The sequence below is a fragment of the Felis catus genome, chromosome A1 (assembly GCF_018350175.1).
Source record: "Felis catus isolate Fca126 chromosome A1, F.catus_Fca126_mat1.0, whole genome shotgun sequence".
Classification (NCBI taxonomy): domain Eukaryota; kingdom Metazoa; phylum Chordata; class Mammalia; order Carnivora; family Felidae; genus Felis; species Felis catus.
Window position 1 is genome coordinate 37,216,886 of NC_058368.1, and position 22,345 is coordinate 37,239,230.

Here is a 22,345-nt window from a genome sequence, read left to right on the forward strand (position 1 = left end):
CATGTGTCTCGTGTGGAATTTTAAGAGTTCTTTGTATATTTTTGATAATTGCCATTTATCACATGTGTTTTGCAATTTTTTTCTCCCACTCTATTGCTTGTCTTTTTATTCTGTTGACAGTTTCATGGAGCAGAAGGTTGTTACTGTCATGAAGACCAGCTTATCAAGTATTTCTTTCATGGACTTTGCCTTTGGTTTTGTTTTTAAAAAATAATTGTTACACCAGAAGTCATCTAGAATTTTCTCCTATGTTATGTTCTAGGAGTCTTATATGTTTTTTTTTTTAATTTTACATTTAAGTGTATGGTCTATTTTGATTGATTTTTGTGAATAGTATAAAGTCCGTGTTTAGACTCAGTTTTTTACATGTGGATGTCCACCTGTTCCATCACCACTTGGTGAAGAGACCATCTTTGTATCGTTATATTGTCTTCACTACTTTGTCAAAGATCAGTTGATTATATTTATGTGCATCTATTCCTGGGTCCTTTATTCTGTTCCATTGATCTATTTGTCTGTTGTTTCATTAATACCACATTATTATGATTACTGTAACTTTATAGTAAGTTTTGAATTCAAGTAGTGTCAGTCTTTCAACTTTGTTCTTTGCTTTCAGTATTGTTTGGCTATTCTGGTTCTTTTGCCTCACTATATAAACTTTAGTACTTAGTAAATATAGAATATATTTTATTCAATAACTGAATATATAATTTCGTGAGCTTCTTTTTCACTTTATAGTTAATTCTCCTACTAATAAAAAATTATTCATTAGAGCAAGTTTCACCGCTGCATAAAAAGTATACCAGCATAGTTTAATCCATGCTCATATTGTCAATGAACTGTCTTTCATATTTTTTAGTATTCAAAATATTCCTGAGATGAAAATTATGGTTCATAATCATTTTTCCTATTTTGTTAGTTCTTCAGATATTTTCCCCAAGTATAATTATCAAGTCAAAATGCTTGAAATAATTTTTAAAGCTCTTCATATGTATTGTAAAATTGCATCCTAGAAATAATTATAACTCCCAGTAACAATGTGCATGTGACAGATATAATAGTGTCTGCCTCGTCATGTTCTCAATAGCGTGTTAGACACTTTGCTGTATAAATCTCATATTGTGTGTAGTAATAGAAGTTTCCTTCACTCACAAGGGTGAGGGTCTGGAAATGCTAATGAAGAAAATATTTCCCCAAATTTTCAAGGCAGAGAAAATGCAAATAGTCTTATACTTCACATTTTAACAAACACTTATTTTATTCCATTTACCAATTTAGGATTTGATCAAGTGTTTTATTTTAATAAGAAAAACAGAATAAAAGATATTATCTTATACAAAGCACGGCACAACTTAATACAAAATAAAATGTCCCTTAATATTTGTTGAAAATTTTTACTATGCTAGGCATTTTTAATTTATTTTCTAATTTAAAACTCCATTCCTTTAAAATGAGGGAGTAAGGGGTGGAGGGCCATGTATTTCTGTGATTCTCTTGTTCTCTCTTGCTTTTTTACTCTCTTGTCACCAGAAAGAATGGAATGGCTTCTTTGGTAAAGTCGGTCATGCCTGGTTGGACATTTCTTTCTCAGGAATGAGGTCTAACTAGCATATGGTATATGATTCACTGTGTTCATTGCTGTACAATTTATAAGATCAGGCATGTGTGATAATCTCATCTTGTGGTTTCATGTGAAGAGGCCCATTCACTTGCTTATAGACATAAATCACAATTGTGAAGATAAGTTTTACCTATAATAAGAGAGATATTTTGGTTTCCTTATGCTACTTTCTTCTATCTCTACTGATTGTGAGTTCATCTAGGAAAAAAAACTGTGTTATTTATTAGGCCCTTCTCACTCCACCAAAAGTAGGTTCTAATTTTAGCCTTGTTTTATAGTTTTAAAATATCTAGTTCATTATAGTTCAACACGTGAGAGACCAGGTAATTGATGAAACCAAAGTTTATAGTCAGGTTCTTCCTAATTGAAAAGACTATGCCTGTAAGCAGTTCACTGTACTATCTCTTTTAAAAGAATATAATTTAATGATCAAGTTAGACACACAGACCAGACAAGTAAATGGAATGAACAATGACTGTCTTAGTGCCTTGGAGTCATGGATGTTTCCAGGATTGGGGAAATAAAAATCTTGTTCAGCTTAGAACATTGGAGTATACCTTAATAAATGTAAAATTTAGTGCATTCATTAAAGTCCCTTTTTGCATATTTAAAAGGAAATGAAGAATTTTCGTTGTTAATTTTACAGCAGCTTCTATGATACAAGTCAGATAAGTTATATCTACAACAGTGTGAAAGCACTCAGATGTTTGCTTGCTTTCTTTTGATCAAAGAGGAGTTTTCTTTTAGAATAGAAAGAAAGTTTATCTTGAGAATTGTTCAGAGTATTGGGAAATGACTTTCTTTTAATGCGTAGTCTAAACGTGATTATTTTATGTAGGAATATTTACTGTAATGTATTATACCAAATAGCTCTATCATACTTACTCATCTATTTAATTATGCACATAAATATAGAAGAAAGGATCTCCCTGGTCCCTTCCAGCTCAAAAGTTCTATAAGTCTTTGATGGTCTTGGATTTTGGCTGAATATAATTTTATTTCCTCTTTTATTTCTTTATTTCTACTTTTACCTAGACTTACTTCATTAATCTACCACAGCAGGCATGCTTTGGATGATTATCTATCTATCTATCTATCTATCTATATGTATTTTTATGTAAGGCTCAATATTTTTATATATATTACCTTATTCAATAAAACATTGACATTAGTTCATACAATCTATTTCATCATTTCAGATTTTCATTTTAGTTAGTATTCTTCCTACTCCTAATTCCTTAATCCTCTCTTAGCTCCCTAATTACAAAGTTAGATAGTTTATAAGCAGGCCTGAGTTTCCAAATCAATGTTTGGTCATATTTTAATTTTAATGTAAACATTATCTTCGACATGTTTCTGACAAGTTCTGTTATACAAATATGATATGTGGCTGGACAACCATGTGTTATTAGACCCAACTTTATACCTTCTGCTGAAGAATTTTCTTTAGAAAGCATTTATATCCCAAGGCCATCCCATAATGTGGAAAAAAATGTAAAATCATCTTCACAGCTTAGGACAACTTCATGAAGGAGCCTGGTGTCATGAAAAACATGTGGGTTTTATAGTTAGGGACATCTAGATTATGAGATGTGTGATCTTGGAAAAATTGCTTAACTTTGTTAATCTACAGCTGTACCACTCATAGAATAGAGATGACTATACCTACTTTGAAAAACCATTGAAAAGATTTTTAGACACTCTATGCCAGATGTTTGGCATTTAGTTATTGCCTAACAAATTAAAATACTACTTATTCTCTAAAGTCCTCGAGATGTCATATACTCAGTACCTGTCGGCAGGCATATGTCTGAGGCAAGAGGAGGTAGCCAAGAAGCTTTTGTAATACCTCAGCTCTCTTTCTTCATTAATCTAAAGTCTTTTGCTGGTGTATGATTTCGCTTATCTCTGGGGTGCTGCAGTTTTTCTCTGTAAGGAATGATGTTTAACATCAGTTAGATAAATGCCTTGCGGTACCTTAAGCTAATCCATTCCTTCTCTTTTGTGCTTTCTCTTTACTAACAATATTAGACAGTTTTCCACTTGATAACAATTTATGCATCTCAGTGTTTCAGATTTCCTGCTGCTCCTGAAGAACATGTACATAATTTACTCCCATAGTAGCAAATACACGTGGACAGAAGGAGTATTCTTGCCAATGGAGATGGGCTAAAACTAAAGAAAGAAACTTTTTTTTTTCTTTCTCTAAACACATTGAAGTGCTACAATTATATGATCTCCACCAAGGAATTACAGAGGAAATAAACATTACTCCTATGAGGTAGTTGAAATTTCTGTACTAGTGTAAGAAGTTTCAATTCGTTTGCAATAGCCTAGATAGAGTGCTTTCGTAGGATATTTTTAATATCTAGAGTTGTCAGCATCAGAAATGTGATTATGACATGTTTATTTTAACACTTCCTTCTAATTTCTGCTTGGGTAAACAATTCACTTGAATGAAGTTAATAAATAATTCAGTTGTTTGACATTCAATTAGCCATATAATTTTTTTCATTTTGTTTTTCTTACTTCTCACCTGTTATTTGAAGTGTGTGTCATCATTGACTCTCATTATTTATTCCCACATGCAGTGTAGTCACAATACCATGATTTACTTGTTTTCTAAAGTTCTCCCATTGCAAAATAATATAAATCATTTTTTTTAAAAATAAAGGATCTAATTGTGTACAAGTGCAAAAAGGACTTATGTTGTTACTTTTAATTCTATAGATGAATTTTCAATTTTAGCGAATTTGATTTATTATCCCTTTCTTAGAATTGTTTTGATTAAATATTAAATTGAGACATAAAAAGCTTATAAAATATGTAGAAGGCATAGAAAATAGATACAAATTAGGAGATAGAATGCAGCTATTAGCCTTGAAGTCTCCTGCAAATACCTTCCATTTTGCTTCCCTATATTCAATAGACAAACCTACATCAAACTTTGTATTTATTAACTTTCTCTACTTGATAATTATAACACGAATCTTTCATTTCTCCAATATATTTGCTTATGTTGATTTTGAACTTTACATTAATGGAGTCATATTATGTATGTTCCTTTACAATTGGCTTTTCTTTCCTCAATAATATTTTCCTAAGAGCTATCTGTTCTGTGGCATTCCCCCATGCAGAGGCAATTCTAGCAGACAATAGCCACTGAGTTTGATTGTGACAATAAGTTTACTAAATGGATATACCACAACTTATGTATCCATTCTGTGGTGATGGTCATTTAACTTGTTTTCCATTTTTGTTTTGAGTTCTTTTGGTTTTGCTATCACAACCAATACTGTTATGAACATTGCTCTATATGATATGACATATACAGGCTGTACGTTCCGTCTGTATCTCTTACTGTAGTAGCTCTATTCGTTATTTCTCTATTGTTTCTATTATTTCTCTCTCTTCATTATCTCTCTATTCATTATTTCTGCAACCGAGTAGTGGAAGGAAAGTACCTAAATCATAGGGGTGCTAGAGGGAATAAATGAGATAATAAAAAAGCATTTAATAGGTTATTGAATGCTGTGTAAGTATGAATGATCCTGATGTTTTCTGAACCACATGTACAAGAGAATATATATCTTGGAGTGGAATTTCTGGGTTATAATATAAAATGCACCTTAAATTACACCATGGTCAATTGTGAGTAGTCTTCTATTCTCTACTGTCCCTTCTTCCCTAGTGATGCCATTTTAGATGGGAACATGATGGTCTACCTGAAGGCTGAATTTCATGGACTCTTTGCGACTATGTAAGAGCTATGTCATTAAGTTCTTGCCTGTGGAATGTCCCAAGAAATGGATTCCCTCCTTCTTCTTGTCCTCGAAAAGATTCATAAACGCTCTTTTTGTACCTTCCCCTTTTTCATTTGTGAAGGAATATTAAAATTAGAGCAAATGCCTTGGAGCTGGAGATGAAAGCCACACATTGAAGGTGTCAGAACTACTTTACTAGTCCTGTTCTAATACCTGAGAGAAATACACTTTTCTCTTTTCTCAGGCACTAATTTGGGGGCATCTTTTTTTTTTCAGCAGCTATGCCTGTAGCCTAATGAATCAATATGAAGTTGACAAAAGGAGAAAATAATCAAGCTTTTTTTCAGATGTTTACTTAGGGTTTGTTGGCAGTCAGGAGCAACATTATAGCTGTGTGGGGTAGTGGGGAAGGAAATCCTTCTAAGCCATAAGTAAATTTTGCTTAGAAGGAGAGATAATCAGAGGTAAAACTCTGAACCAATTAATGACCACTAGTTAACAATTTGGTCAAATTTTCCTACAAATAAAGGAAAGGTATTAGAGAGTTGGAGGTGGTTGAAGGTGAGAAGTATACGCTTGGATCTCTTGGAATTCACTCAAATTGTGACAATAGCTGTGACCCACAAAATGTTCACCAAAGAGCTTTCACCGCAGAAGATGGTGTCAGTGATCCGGTGGACAAAGTCACTCATTATGCAACTGTCAGGCAACTTGTGCCAATCACCCTAGCGCATGCACAATAGTCTCTTAGGCTAAGTGGCTATGGCATCAAGATGCAGGTGATATATGAATTAAGCAACTTGGGTTTTCCCTCTTTGATGCTGATCTGGCTACTGCTATTGCAAAGACTTCCAAATCAACAAAGACAAGATAGCCCCCATTATAGCATTAGATCTGGGGAGGACCAGCCAAATGCTTGCTGGTGAAAGACTGACTTCACTGTTCCCCTTCTGTAAGGGAGGAGGCAATGATATATCCCCCTCGGAATAGACACTAACTATAGCTATGGACTTTTTTCCATGTCCTACTTCTGACAGAATCACTATGGTTCAACTTCCTGAATTCTGTATTTACTGAAACAGATTCCCTCAAAAGGTTCCTCTCACAATAGAACTATCTTACAAAGAAAGTGGTGAGGCAATGGGATTCAGTGTTCTTGTGCCCTGCCACCCGTGGTAGCTGAACTGATACAAAAGTGGGAGTCCTTCTAAAACCTCATTTATAGTGCCAGGTGAGAATGAGCACATTTTCTTATAAGCGTATACTGACTTTTATCAAATACTTTGAATTTCATCTGATTTTATCTGTCTTTTTTTGGTATCTATTGAGAAGGTCATATAATTTTGTTCTTTCATCTTTTAATGAAGTGCATTACTACTATTGATTTTTCTCAAGTGAAACCAACTTTTTTCCTGTCTGAACCCAACTTCATTATACATTACTTCATTATTTTATGTATTCATTATATTATCTTCATTATACATTACTCATTTCAATTTGCTAAGTATTTCCTTTTGAATTAGGGGTATTTGAGGGGAATAGGACCAGAAGGTACAATCTCCAAATACTTCAGGCAAAACACACCAAAATGAAAGATGAATTGGAGAGACATAAAAGAGGTAGGAACTTAAATATTGGTGAGAAGTTGGAGGTGGGAGACAAGTAACAGTGAAGACTAAGTGTAGGATGACTTAGGTAATTGGGTAAATGTTGTCAGCAGCAACAAGCTCAAGAGGAATAAATTTTGGTGGAGAGAAAATGTATTCTGTTATGTACACACTGATTTGGTGTATCTGTAGGATATCCAGATAGAGAATTCAATTAAACAAATGGATAAACTGGTGGGGTTAAGAGAGAGGTTTTGGCTGATAGGTAGATGTGGGAACCAATAGACTATATATGGAAATAAAAACTCTGATAATGGATAAGGTAATAAGAGAGAATAGGGGTTGGGGCTTCTGGGTGCCTCAGTTGGTTAAGCATCTGACTTTGGCTCAGGTCATGATCTCATGGTTTGTGAGTCCTGTGTCAGGCTCTCTCTCAAAAAATAAAATAAATAAAATAAAATAAAATAAAATAAAATAAAATAAAATAGAAGAAGGAGAAGGAGGAGAAGGAGAAGGAGGAAGAGGAGGAGGAGGAGAAGAAGAAGAAAAGAATAGGGGTGCCTAGGTAGCTCGGTCAGTTAGGTGTCTGACTCCTGATTTTGGCGCAGGTCATGATCTCTCTGGTTCATGAGATTGAGCCCAGGATCAGGCTCTGAGCCTGCCTGGGATTCTCTCTCTCTCCCTCTCTCTCTGCCTCTCCCCTGCTCTCTCTCTCTCTCTCTCTCTCTCTCTCTCTCTCTCTCTCAAAAATTAAATAAATAAACTTTAAAAAATAAAAGTAAATTAAAAAGAGAGAATATAACATTGGAAAATAAAATGGCAAAACACTCACAAGTTCAGGAAAAACAAGGGAAATAAATACTTTGAGATAACTATCTACTTTTGCCACACAGAAAAAGAGTGGGTTTATTCTCGTGCAGCTTGTGTCTTGTTTTAGAATGATAGAGTCTTTGTGCTGAGTGAAATAAGTCAGTCAGAGAAGGATAGATATCATAAGTTTTCACTCATATGTGGATCTTGAGAAACTTAACAGAAGACCATAGGGGAAGGGAAGGGGAAAAAAAGAAACAGGGAAGCAAAGCACAAGAGACTCTTAGAGAACAAACTGAGGGTGGACGGGTGGCGGGGGTGCGGAGAGGGAAAATGGGTGATGGGCATTGAGGAGGGCACTTGTTGTGATGAGCATTGGGTGTTACAATAAATTATATTTAAAAATATAAAATAAATTACTTTTTAAATTTCAAAACAGAGTATTTACATCATTTATGTACTGAAGAAAAATACTTGGGAGAGAAAGAAGATTTGAAAGCATGGGAGCAAGAATGTAGTTTCAAAAGCAAGTCTGAGGAGAAGATTGTAAAATGGATCTAGATAAATATAGGAAACAGCTTGAACAAAGAGAGAAAAACTTTGTTTATACTTCTGATAAGGAGGAAATGATGCTATAAATATAAGTAAGTTGATTGAGAGAGAAGTGAGAATCTGATATTTTCAGTTTTCTCTCTGAGGTAAAATGTGAGGTGACTTACTGAGCTAGAACAAGATGTGATGTGATAGTGATACCAGAAATCTTTAGATTTTAACATTGTGCTTAACTGTGTGAATATTTTTCAGCAACTCATCAGCTAAAGTGTAGAGGGTTGTCATACAGCTTCTATTTTCTTAACACGACCTGCTTTTTAGATAAGTAGCACATGGAATAAATGATTTATCAACACGTTAAATTGCCAGAGTTGCTGTGTGTGGGCAAAAGGGAACAAATCCTACAAGTTGAGGAAAACACAACTTGTAATTTTGAATAAGCTCCTTTCGTGGTTTGAATTTCTTCTAATTTGAAAACTACAACCTGAGGACTTAAAGGGGTTAAATAAACAAGACTTTCTGACGTAAGCATTGGGTTTATTTTCAGGTAGAATCAAGTGAGGAGTGGATTGCGGTGGGAAAAGTTGTGTTGGGCAGCCTCTGATCCACTTGACCGGAGGACAGATGTACGTAGGAAGTCCATCACAGTTGTCACACGATTGAATTACTCAGTAAATGCTAACACTCAGCTATTGCACAGGGTCATAATAGTTTTAAGAGTGGAAGCTCCCAAAGAATTTTCACCAGAGAAACGATTTCCTAATTGGAAGAAATTCAAAGACTTTTTCAGACATAGATGATAGTATGATGATTGGTACTAAAGAAGGCTAAGCACCTTCAATTTTTAAAAGATAATTACAATTAAAAAAAAAACTCTTTGTGCATTTCAAAAGTGAGTTGTGTTACACAATCAGAGCTCAAGAAATATAGATATAAATCCAGACAATTGACCACCTTCATTTGCATAGGGCCAGTGAGAGATATAATTTCAATTTCACAAACTCCTGACTAGAGGAATAATACCTAATATTATCCTGAAGTGCCTAAATAACTAAATTTCTGTTGGCATACAGAGTGTAGAGTAAAATGTCAAAGTTTGATTTTCATAAAAGAAACAGAGAGAGAATTGGAAGTTGACAGGAGTTTTGGAAAAACAGGAAGGCAATGAAGTGAAGGATAGAGAAAGGGAGAAAGGAATGAGATGGTCCTTTATGTTACACATCAGTCTGGCCTAATGGAAGGAAGGTTTAACTTGGAATTAAAAAGGCTTAATTTACATCCTATTTCTAACTGTGACCTTAAACATTTTGCCATTTTAAACTTGCATTGTATCATTTGTATATTAGAGGAAATGATATTTGTTGTGTTTCCTCAAAGGACAGGTGCTAGCATCACGGATCAGTAACGAATCATTGACAGACTTTTCTCTTCGCTATGTGTGGTCTCTAGGACTTTCCAAGAATTTCTGGTCAAACCGAGCAACTTACTTTATCTGCACATCTGTAGAATGTAAAGAACCTTTGATCTACCTGCACCAGAAGGGCAGTCTAATCAATCTGAGTAAGATTTCTTCAGAAAAAAAACCCTTTTTTTTGAGAGAGAGAGAGACAGAGAGTGTGAGCAGGAGGGGCAGAGAGAGATGGAAGGAGAGAGAGAATCCAAAGTAGGCTCTGTTCATTGACCACAGGACTGGAACCCATGACACTATGAGATCATGGCCTGAACTGAAATCAAGAGCCGGACACTTAACCAACTGACCCACCCAGGCGCCCTTTTCTTCAGATAGTTCTGATTGATAGAAACAATCTGAAATCCTTGATCAGAAAGAACAGTCCTATTCTCCCATGGCTGTTCTATACTATAGCTAGATGCTTCCTGACGCTAAGGTTCTATTTATGAAGCTGGGTTTCAGTCACAATCAATCAATCAATCAATCAATCATTTGAGTTTCTTTCTCATGCTCCTGGAAGCTCTGCTTTCTTTGAGCACATGGCCAGTGTTTGGGCTTTCATTTTGTCTACACATTTAGTTGTGAACACTGCTTCATATTTGTTAGGCTTTGTTACACGTTTTGTTAGGACAACTGTGCTCAGGACCCTACCCTCCTAAAATCTCTCTCTTGACCGTCTTGCCCCGTCAAGATGCTTTCCTAATTTCTTTTATTTTGTAGAACATTCAATAAATTCAAACCCTGATCTAGACATGCTTTCCTAGAAGAAAGATGACTCTGGTATCAAAAAGTCTAATAGATAATTATAGTCTAAAAATATCAATCCTTACATAAATAGCTCACTACATATATACTTAACAGTATATTGTAAAATTTGAGAAAATAATTGAAGTCTCCTGACAATCTATTAATAAATATTGTATATATTCCTAAATCAAAGATCGAAGCTCACATTTGACGTTTTCATTTCAGTTCTCTGTTCTTAGTCACCACATATGCACACACATATATATGCTTATATGTGCATATATTATATACAGATGTTTGTGTATATACACATGCATGCACAAATACACACACACATATACATTGCTATTGCTGACCATATATTATTTCTGAATTTGTTCTAAATAGTGTAAACAAAGTTCGAGTGTTCTTTTAAATTTATTGCTACACTTGATAGTAATTTTAAGAGTCAGCTCACAGAACATTTTGTAACTCAAAGAATATTTACCTGATTATACTGGAAGGATCTGTTTTTAGCAGACATTACTTTTTTGCAGCCAGCCTTCCCCAGTATCAGCGGCCCTGTCAGCTTCTGTGATCATTCCAAGCTTCTCTGCATGGCCAAGTAGCTAGGTAGGTCATTTGTCACAGAACATAAAGGAAACAATTCACCACTTTTGAAGTGGGAAATCCAAACGTACCAGCCTGTCAGTAATTCTCGCTATAATTCCATCTTTGCATAATCAGGGAGATTAGCTGCCAGCAGTCTGCTCATGTGCAAAAGTACAGCAGCATCTTGGAGTTAGTTTTCCATGTACGTCCATAAATTTTTATGAGGGGTGTATGTTCTGATCAGCAAAACGCATTTAAAGAAAAAATCAGGTATTCTTTTAAAAAGTAAATGAATTTTACTTTTTAATGATAACAGTGATAGCAACAGACTATTTTGAAGGACATCATTCTAGTGAAGGATTTTGTCCCAATTTGAGGCCACGTTCTGGATTTTGAAAGATGGCTGGGACCAATGCAGATAAACTACCAAGTCCATTTCACCTCCTAGTCTGCCAAAGTACGTAGCGAGAAAGTACAGAAAGTACATAGCGACAGGAGTTACTTGGTGCTTAATTTACTTGATATGAACAAGTTTCCCTTTTGAAATGACTTCAATATGTATCAAACCACATTAAACATGCCTACTTTAAGGCAGAATTTTTTTTTTCTGTCCTGCATTTTAATTGGAAGGTATGTAATCAAACAAAGAAAGGTCCTTCAAGAAATCTGAAGTAAATAACAGTGTGATACCATCAATTTCTTAGAAATAATGTACAACCTGTGATTACTTTTTTAATCTCAGCAGTGCCAAATTCCATACATAATAACCTTTCAGCCATAGTGCAGTTCATAGAAATCAATCAAATCAATCAAATGAAAAGTGGATTCAACACACAAATCTGAATGGAATTGCTTAAAATAAAAGCATCAAGCTTTTAAAAAATGCATTTTCAAATAATCCGCATTCCTACTTTTGCTACTTGTAGTGGAGACAATTTTAACAAAGAAATTCTCCATGAATTCAAGTTCCCCAATGTATTTTTAAATCAAAAATGAAAATTTTTGTGGAATACAACAAAAAAATCATTTTAAAATAAATATGAAGAGAATGAGAGTCCCCACTTACTTTTCTGCCTCCTCAAATAACCTTGTCCCTATTTGGAAAGGTCCTTTGGTTTTGGTTTTGTTTACGATTCCTGGCCTTAAAGTCTATGCAGACAAATAAAGTCAAATTTACTTTTTATTTTTTAAATTTTTTTCCTTGGAGCATTATTGGCACACAATGTTACATTAGTTTTAGGTATACAGCCTAGCGATTCAGCATCTCTGTACGTTATGCTGTTCTCACCACAAACGTCGCTACAATCTGTCACCTTACAACACTATTCTAATATTACTATTACAATATCATGGACTATATTCTCTATGCTGTGCTTTTTATTTCCATGATTTACACAGCGTTGCTTTTGTGTTTACATTTTTAAGGGTTCCAGCCATAATTGGTCATACTGGTGGGATCTTTGTGAAACTCAACAAAGAATCAACATTCCAGAGACATTTCCAAGAGCACATTTGATAAGAACCTGTAATGAAAAGTCTGCCACTTGCTCTACCTATGTGGTAACCTCATTCTCCTTCCCTTCCGCTCTGACCTGCCTTGTCAGTATCCTATTCCTACCTACCAAGTGCAGGAAACTTGCCTTTGCCGCTGTCAACAATGGTCTGAAGCAAGAACAAGTCAATATCTTTGTCATGGGTGCCATCTTCTACTGTTCCCCAAGTCACAGACACTCCATAATCGGAGCTGTGCTGGATGCTGTGTCTGGGATGGAAGAATAGCTCTTACATTGGGTCACCTGCTTGTCCCTAGAGTTTCACAATCTTTTTATAGAAAAGAGTTCACTTAGCCTCTCTATATGCTCCACAACGTGACAGTGCCTTATGAAAACAAAATATTGTCACAATTTGGTACTGACCCCTTTAATCAGATGACGATTAAATCCAGAACAAGGAACTCAAATCCAGTTCCAAGTGCAAGCTGAGTAGAATATGGATGTCCAGCCCCCCCCCCCTTCTACCACTTTCTCATCTTCTCCAGTGGTCCTTATAAAAACAAGTGTTCATGCATAGTGATATACGCAAATAGATAATATGAAGGAGGAGTGTCCACATGCACAGTATGTAGCACCATACTCTGGCTATAGCTAGAGAAAATAGCATGTTATGCATATAAAAAGAAACTTCTTTGTATACTTAACTGAAAACCTTAATAGCCTAACAAAGCAGGTGACTGTCTTCCAGAAAGAGTAGTCCTTGATCAAGCATGTGGTCAGTATATCATATAAATAACTATACTACCATATTATATTGCTATGAAGTAGTAAATAATTACCTATAATTCTCCTTACTTGTTTGTTAGACTGAGGAATCAAGGATTTCTCATGACTGTCTCACCAGGAGTAGGAATGATTTCTGCAGAGGACCCAGATAGTTTTTTTGTACCATTCTATTTTATCACAGATCTAGTTGCTATCCTTTGTAATTGTAGGTTTTTAAAGTTAATGAGAGTTTATAATGTCTGAAACTGCTTCTTATGGCAGAGGGTTTGGGGAAGACCATCAACTCTCTCTTATATGAGATGAAAAAAACAAGTCAGCTGAGAAAGTACTGGCACAACTAACCAAAACATAGCTGTGGAAACCAGAACATGGAACTCAGGATCAGAAGAGAAGACAAAAGCTGGAAGCAATGGAGAGCATTTCTAGGCCAAGACAGAAAATTAAACTCATTGTCTATTTCCTAGCTGTATTTTTTTTTAATTTTTTAACATTTATTTATTTTGGACAGAGAGACAGAGCACTAGCAGGGGAAGGGCAGAGAGAGAGGGAGACACAGAATCTGAAGCAGGCTCCAGCCTCTGAGCTGTCAGCACGGAGCCCGATGTGGGGCTCCGACCCACAAAGCATGAGCATGACCTCCGCTGAAGTTGGACCTTAACCAACGGAGCCACCCAGGCGCCCCACCTAGCTGTATGTAGAGCAGCAGAGAAAGAGCAGACCTCCTCGTTTCAACCTTAGAGTGGAATCAGACCAAGCTTTCTTATCTCTACTGGTCAGTAGTATTGATGCATGATATCATTTTCCTATGGTGAAAAGGGGCTTCCTATGATCATTCTTTTATCTTGTGTATTTAACTAAGTTGTTGAAAAATGAATCTAGTATTTCCTCAAAGACATTGGGAAGTCCATAGTTTCAGTTGACTTGACACAGCAGGTCATTGGGATGTGGACTGACGTTGCAAGCATGTGTATATGAAAACAAATTTAAACTTTTGTGATATTGCTGAGGTCTTGTGTGGGTATTAAGGAACCACAGGGTTGTTTATCCATTCAAAAATTAGGGTTATGGCCTAGAAAATCCTAACCCTTTTTCTTTAAAACATGGACACAACTGCAGGCATCATCTGACTATTAGCTCAATTTGTTCCCTTCAACTTTCACTTTGACCCTTTGTCTTTGCTTCTTGCTTGATCCTATGACTGTTCTTTCAGTAAGACTATAAAACCTGGACCCAAATGTGGATTACACTAAATGAAGTTTAAATTCTACAATCTGGCTAGTATACTATAAAATAAGGCATCCACATTTTTAGGGGAGATTGGATTGATACAGGGAATTTATCATGTAAAGCCTGGTCCACCAATTCCAAACTCTGTCCGCAGGATGATCTGAAGGACACTGCTCCTACTAAAGGGAGTGAGAAGTATGTTTGTGAGGGGAGCTCTAGTTTTTATGAAGAACTTTGGGATGGATATTTTTTGTAAGCCACTCTTGAAGATGGAATTTCTGCCATTGAATTAGGCTCCACAATCATAATAAACTGTGGAGTATACCTGTCTTATAAAACCATGATGTTCAATGGTACGCACAGCAGTGCTCCATTAACAAGTGACCTGGTCTATAAAATTTTAGGTCCGAGTATATCCTGAAGGCATAAAAAAGTCCCATGAATATTTTGGGTTAGATGTCTATGTCTCCTACCCCTGCTGTTTCTCCTCCTCCCTTTCAGTCTGCTTCTTTGACCTCATAGGGAGTTCCCTATGAAAATTTGACTAAGGCAAAAGAATGAATCTGGTTGATAGGTGGTTTTATATGATAATGGTAAAACTACATAAAATAGATGAATACAAAAATACAGCCCCATTCCAGGGTGTCCTTGAAGGATCATTGTGAAGGAAAATTCTTTTAGTGGGCAGACCATTGAGCAATGCATTTGGCTGTTCATTTTGTCTGAAATGTGAGATGTTCAGACTTAGGGATCTACAGTGATTTATAGGCAGTGAATAATGGTTTTGCTAAATGACCAGAGTCTTTCAAATAACTGGTCTGGAAAATTGGTACAATAAGTTCTGGAGTAAAGATATGTGGGAAAATCTTTACAAATGGCAGAGAATATGGGGCGCCTGGGTGGCTCAGTCAGTTAAGCCTCCAACTCTTGATTTTGGCCCAGGTCATGATCTCACGGTTCTTGGGATCGAGCCCCACATTGGGCTCTGCACTGACAGTGTGGAGCCTGCTTGGGATTCTCTCTTCCTCTCTCTTTGCCCATGCCCCACTTGCTCTCTCTCTCTCTCTCCCAAAATAAATAAATATACTTTGAAAACCAAAAAACAAACAGCTACAAAAAAATGGGCAGAGAATATAAAAATACTGGTGACCCATGTAAATGTTCACCAAAAGGTAATCTAAGATTAAAGGTATTTTAATAGTTTTGTGGAGAAGATAACCATTTTTGTCAGTATTAGTCAGATTGTTCCATCACAGTCCCAAGTGGCTGTGTTGGCAGGGGTATTATTTATGGGATCAGTAATGTAATCTTACACTCCTAATAACCTGTCTGGCAGCAGCCATCAATGAGTGGCCAATATACTCTGGAAAAACAGGATTCTTTGAGCATTAATCTACACCTTGTGGCAGGTTGATTGCATTGGAACACACTTCTCATGGAAGGGAGACTGCGTTAGTATCACTGGATAAGCACTTATTCTAGATACAGATTTTTATTCTCTGTTCACATTGTTTTTGGCAGAACCCCATTCATGTATTTATAGAATGCCTTAATAACCATGGTATTCCACTGAACACTGCTTTTGACCAAACAACTAATTTTAAAGCAAGTGAAGTGTGACAGTTGGATCACACAAATGGAACTCACTGATCTTACCATGTTCCCTATCATCCTGAAGCAGTTGTCCTGAGAGAATAGTGAAATGACATTTTGAAGACTCAAATACAACCACACTTGGAAGTATCTTGAGGGGTTGGGCAATTTCCTTAGGATGTAGTATCACTCAATCAGGGATTAACATGCGATGTTGTTTCATCCTCGTCAGTATTCACAGGTCTGAGAAACAAAGATGGAAACGGGAGTTATTTCTCTTTTATGACTCAGTCATTTGCCGACAAAAATTTTGTTTACAATAATTGTGACTTTGGGTTTCTCTGATCTAGGCATTTTAGTTCACAAGAGAGGAACGCCTCTGCCAGGGCTCACATCATGGGTTCCATTAAAATTTGAAGTTGAAGTCGCTGTTTAGTCAATTTGGGTTCCTTGTGTTAGTGAACTGATGGACAAACAAGAGGGCCATTGTACTGGCTGTGGGGAATAATTCTTTTATCCTGGAGATATTAGAGCTACTAGCAAATAAATGAGGTTAAGAAGGCAATGGAGAGGATTGCCTATGACAAATGATAAAAGGCAATGGGAAACCACAATTCTGTTCAGGCAGGACTGATAATGGACCAAACCATTCAGGAAACAAAGTTTGGATCACTCTACCAGGCAAAAAATTAGGACCAACAAAGTGATTGCTGAGAGGAAACGCTATGTAGAATGGCTTGTCAGCCAATGAAGATAGTTATAAATAGCAGTTAGGAGCACATGAACAGTTACAGAACTGAGGATTATAATAGTTATTAATATTTCTTCCTATTCTGGTATAAATCTACTTGTAAACACATTAATTAATTAATTAATTAATTAATTAATTAGCATTTTCCCCTCTCCCATTCCCCTGTAATCTGACATAAGATGTGTTATGTTATCTCCTATCTCAGTTTTTAAGTTATGAACTGTCAAAGGGTCAATGTGGTTCATCTAGAAAAGAACATCACCCAAGGTGGGTAGAGAGAATGTATCCTTTTTAAGAAAGAATTAGTATGTTTTTGACTGTACAATGGAAACTTATATAATTTTAGGCAGAAGCACCACTTGGCTGTTATTTTTCCTGAGAGACTAAGTATGGCTAAAAGAAGTATGTACAGATGCCAGCTTGACAAAGGGTCAACTTTTGTGGTGTTCTGTTGTGCCAACGTAGCCAAGTTGGAGCTCACCTTCCCTTTGCAGATCCAGATTAGAGGCGGCCACAATCGAAGTTTGTGCAAGATTTGGAAGAAGAGGTGAATGAGAAGATTTTTTAGGCACTGAGTTTGGCATAAGGTGCCTAACACTGGCAAAGCACACATGTTGTTTCTGTTCTGTTAATTCTGAAACTGGCATGAGACAGTATCCAGGCCTGCAGCTCTACCAGCTTCCTAAATATCTCCTCTTTTAATTTCTCCATGCCATGGACCAGATGTACATATAGTTCTGTGGTGAATGATGAACAGTGCCAGCTTCTTCTGTAGGTCATTTATGTTATCAAGATTCTGAGATAGGGGAACTGAAGGACTCCAGAAAAATCTGCTTTTTTGCCCCTTTTCCTGTTTCTATTCTTGCTAGGACCTGTACCCCACTTTACACGTGTCTCATAGAGCAAATAGGGTATGTCCTCCTTGTCAGAGACAGGAGCTAATGATATCTTTAGAGTCTTCCAGCACAATAGATAAGATCTAAGGAAGGACGAGGTGAGAATGACTGGACAAAGCCATCATATGCACATTCTAGACCACTGGCACTAGATATGTAGATGCCGAGACCCTCTCATTCCAAGGAACAATTTTCTTATGAAGGACACCTGGGCCTATATTTTTGTTCTGACTTGCTTCTAGATGCATAAGAGGACATGTATACCAGACCACAGTTCTTAATAAAAAGCCTGGACCCTGAGCAAAGATGAGACTCTCTCTCCTTTCCTTTCCGAGTCTCTCAGACACTCTCTCTGTACCTGTACTCTCTCTATATTTTCAATAAACTCTGCTCCCACTTCCTGGTAACTGTGTTTAATTTCTAACTTCGAGTAGCCAGGGACCCTCTTGGCTGGACCTGTGGGACTCCCTTCTAGGTCCTTGGACCTGGTTTGCCTGCACCATCTCAATGGGGTAAAACACAGAGGTAAGTTTTATTTTACCTTTGTGTATTCCAGTTAATTTTTATTCAGCTCCAAGTTACATTCAAGGCTGACCTGTCATGATGTCAGTCCCAATGCTAGACAAAAAAGCAACAGCTTTGTATAGACTCATTAACTCCCATAATTGTGTTAGGTCTAATCCCTGTAATAATTCCCTTTTGCTACAGCACCCATTTGGTCTGCTTCTCTGATCAAACCCTTATTCAGATTGGGGCCTTGTAATGTTTATGTTTATGTGTTTAATGCCTAACTATGCTTAGCATTAAGAAAATCCTTCATAGGGGCGCCTGGGTGGCTCAGTCAGTTAAGCATCCGACTTCTACTGAGGTCACGATCTCACAGTTTGTGGGTTTGAGCCCCATGTCTGGCTCTGTGCTGACAGTGCAGAGTCTGGAGCCTGCTTCAGATTCTGTGTCTTCCTCTCTCTCTATTCATCTTCTGCTTGCTTTCTCTCTCTCAAAAATAAATAAAGATTCTTAAAAAAAATTTAAAAAAAAGAAAATCATAAATCCTGGCTGACTGGTGATGATGATGGTACTTGATGACTCTCCCTACACTCATGTTTCTCAAGAACTTGATTTACATTTCTGCTCTACTTTCCTTACTCATTTTTAGCCTCTAAGACCTCAGCAAGTGACCTTATCTCTAGATGGGGCTGTCATACCCACCCCTGCCTCTAGAGGGAGGCATCAGAAAAAACTACAATAATGGAGAGATGGGTACCAATATATATGTAATAGAGTAACTTGAAATCCCTCTGGAATTTTAAGGCTTACACACCTGATATTTGTTCACTCATTTTCCAATTTTCAGGATCTTCCACATTTTTTAAACCTACTAGAGGAATTTTAACATGTTGCTTCCTTCTCAGAAACCCTTGTTTTTATAACCCTTGCCATACAATTATACCTCAGGTACATGTTTTTTTTAAAGGTCCTGTTATTTAGCTTTGGTAATAGCAACAAATACGAAGACAATAGTCATAGTTCCCAAGAAAAAAGTCCACATGAGGAAGAAGCAGGGTTGGTCAAGAGGGTTCTAGGGCATAGGTGTCTGCCACCTGGCCCTGGAATGGCCTGGAGTATGAGAGCCTGATAATGAAGGTTGTTGAGGGTGTGAACTCCAGGTTGTTTGGTTTGCCACTTGAAAAGCATGCTTCTGGGTCAGTTGTTTGCTATCTCTAATCCCTCCAGCTTCAGCAAGGCCCCAGATGTCAAAGCATCAGAATACAGGACGGGGGGCGGGGGGGGGGGGCAGAAGACATGGTTAATACATTATTGACAGTATCATGGTTGATTAAAAAGTTGTCCTTACCAATGGTAGGAGGACAACCCTATTTTCAACCCAGAAATATCACAGTTCAAGAATCAGGCTGTTTTGTTATCAGTGACAAGAAAAAGTATTTCATATTGGCCATGTAAATTCAAGTTGTGAAAAAAACTGAGTACGGATAAGCACTTAGGTCTTTTCATTTTATTTCAAAAGAAGATCAGGAGCACCTGGGTGTCACAGTCAGTTAAGTGTCTGACTTTGGCTCAGGTCATTATCTTTCGGTTCATGAGTTTGAGCCCCCTGTTGGGGCTCTGTGCTGACAGCTCAGAGCCTGGAGCCTGCTTCAGATTCCGTGTCTCGCTCTCTTTCCGCCCCTTCCCAACTCGCACTCTGTCTCTCAGAAATAAATAAACATTAAAAAAAAATTTTAAGAAAAAGAAGGCCATACTGAAGAGTTCATAGTATTATTCTCATGTATTTTGGGTTGGGTAATTGTAGACAGGAAATGAGTGTCAGAAAAGGCCTTGGCAGTCTTTGTACTTTGAAATGCTTGTAGATTTCACCGTAATTTAACGTCATGTAACCAGAGGAAAAAAACTCACAGTTTGGAAATTGCCAAAGTATTCATCAAGGAAACATTCTTGGGACCCAATTTTTCATTAGGAGTAGGAAGTGGGTAAGCCATTCAGAAGCTCTGAACTACAGAAGCCCAGGCTATCCTCTAAGCCTGAAAGACAAGTCCTCTCCTAGCACCCACGTATAGATGAATAATAGTCATTTTGTCATGGAATAATTCTCTGAAATATGGAAAAAAAGAAAAGGGATTTTAATGACTGGTTTTATCTCATTTAAGAGATGCCTCCTGGAGCTAGGCATATTGTGAATTTCCTTTGATAAGGAAGAGGAAGGTTTCACCCACTTTTAATCTCCTAAATAATCAGTATCCTAAAAGGAAGTAATCTTATTCGAAAAAAATCACATCATGTTAATTCTTCAGAAATTATTTTTCTGCAGATACTAGTATGAATCTGGGAGTTTCACTTTTTTCTTCAAAGATATCATGAAATATTGCATTGAAAACGTGAACTTTAAAGTCAAATAATATCACCTAAAAAATTTGTTCTTCCTACCATTTAATAATGTTGCCACCTTGGTTGAATACATTACCTAGTCGCTCAGCCTCCACTAATATAAAAGTTTATAGGGGCGCCTGGGTGGCGCAGTCGGTTAAGCGTCCGACTTCACCCAGGTCACGATCTCGCGGTCCGTGAGTTCGAGCCCCGCGTCAGGCTCCGGGCTGATGGCTCGGAGCCTGGAGCCTGTTTCCGATTCTGTGTCTCCCTCTCTCTCTGCCCCTCCCCCGTTCATGCTCTGTCTCTCTCTGTCCCAAAAATAAATAAAAAAAAAAAAAAACGTTAAAAGTTTATAAAATACCTACTTATAAATCCAATATGTTATTACTATATGGATTATCTTACATAATATTGGATTTCTTTTACAGCTTGGCATGCTGTGATAACATTCCTCACAATGCCCGATTCTGATATAGTTTGAGGATGATTTCTTCTTTCTTTTCAAAGGTACATCATTAATAAGTGATTTTGAAGGCATAACTATGTCAAAATGTACTATTCTATTTATATATTTTCTGGTTGCCCATAGATACATTAGATTGTGTACTTGATTCACTGATGATTCTACAAAGGCCTGGAACACCTTTGGCTAAGTTCTGTTTCTGGAAACAGATGGTTAGATTTGCTTGCCACTGTTTTAAAGGGCTGTCATCACTTTTAAGTGTCTCTGGGCTTTCTGGTGTTAATGCTATTTGTCTATTACAGTTGTTTTTAGACTTTTTTCTTATTCTCCTATTGTGCTTTCTTTCTTTTCTTTTTTTTTGGGGGGGATGAGAGTTAATTCTGTTCCGTTAATTACAATTCAGGGCCTCAGGCTCTCATGACACACAGACTCCCGATGTTAATAATAAATCGCTTTATGTTTCTTACCCATTGAAAATTTTAAGACAACACATTTAAACATAACACTGTTTAAAAACTTCTATTAATATTAAGCTGCTAAGAATTTTTATAATACCTTCTTGAATCTTTCCAGGATTGGAATTCACTAAAAGCAACCCCATTGTGCCAACACAGCGGTATGCTCAGCTAATCACAAGCATCAAGAATATTTTGAAGTTCTCCCTTGCAGGATTTATTCTTGTTTTGTTTGTTTTAATGAGTCATTCTCAGTGTCCTTGCCAACGCTTATTTTTAGTGCTTCATGATCTGATAATTGATATTATGAGTATTAAAGCTTATTTTTCCTTGCATATTAAGGTAGTTATGACTACATGCACTAGAAATTTCAACTTTTTCATGTATTTAATCTGCTCCTAGAAAATCCCTAGGGGGCTCCTGGGCGTCTCAGCCTGGTAAGTGTCTGACTTTTCGTTTCAGCTCAGGTCATGATCTCACAGTCCCTGGGATCTGCACTGTCAGCATGGAGGCTGCTTAGAATTCTATCCCTGTCTCTACCCCTCCCCTGCTCACTCTCGCTCCCTCTCTGAAAAATAAATAAATAAAGTAAAAGGGGGAGAAAAAAAAAGAAAGTCACTTAGAGAGTGATTGCAAGTCTCTATCCATATAGA

General features: G+C 36.8%; 1 long non-coding RNA gene across 2 annotated transcripts; it reads right to left on the reverse strand.

The window, feature by feature from the left end:
- Positions 1 to 743: 743 nt before the first annotated feature.
- LOC109492570 lies at positions 744 to 21,338 on the reverse strand. 2 transcript variants are annotated; one of them, XR_002146486.3, is made up of 4 exons: positions 21,180 to 21,338; positions 16,305 to 16,484; positions 11,039 to 11,159; positions 744 to 3,550 (listed from the first exon to the last, which is right to left on the reverse strand). It is a non-coding gene; the product is annotated as an uncharacterized LOC109492570 (long non-coding RNA). The 2 variants fall into 2 exon arrangements; XR_006595401.1 differs by lacking the exon at positions 744 to 3,550 and adding an exon at positions 3,559 to 5,101.
- Positions 21,339 to 22,345: the final 1,007 nt, after the last annotated feature.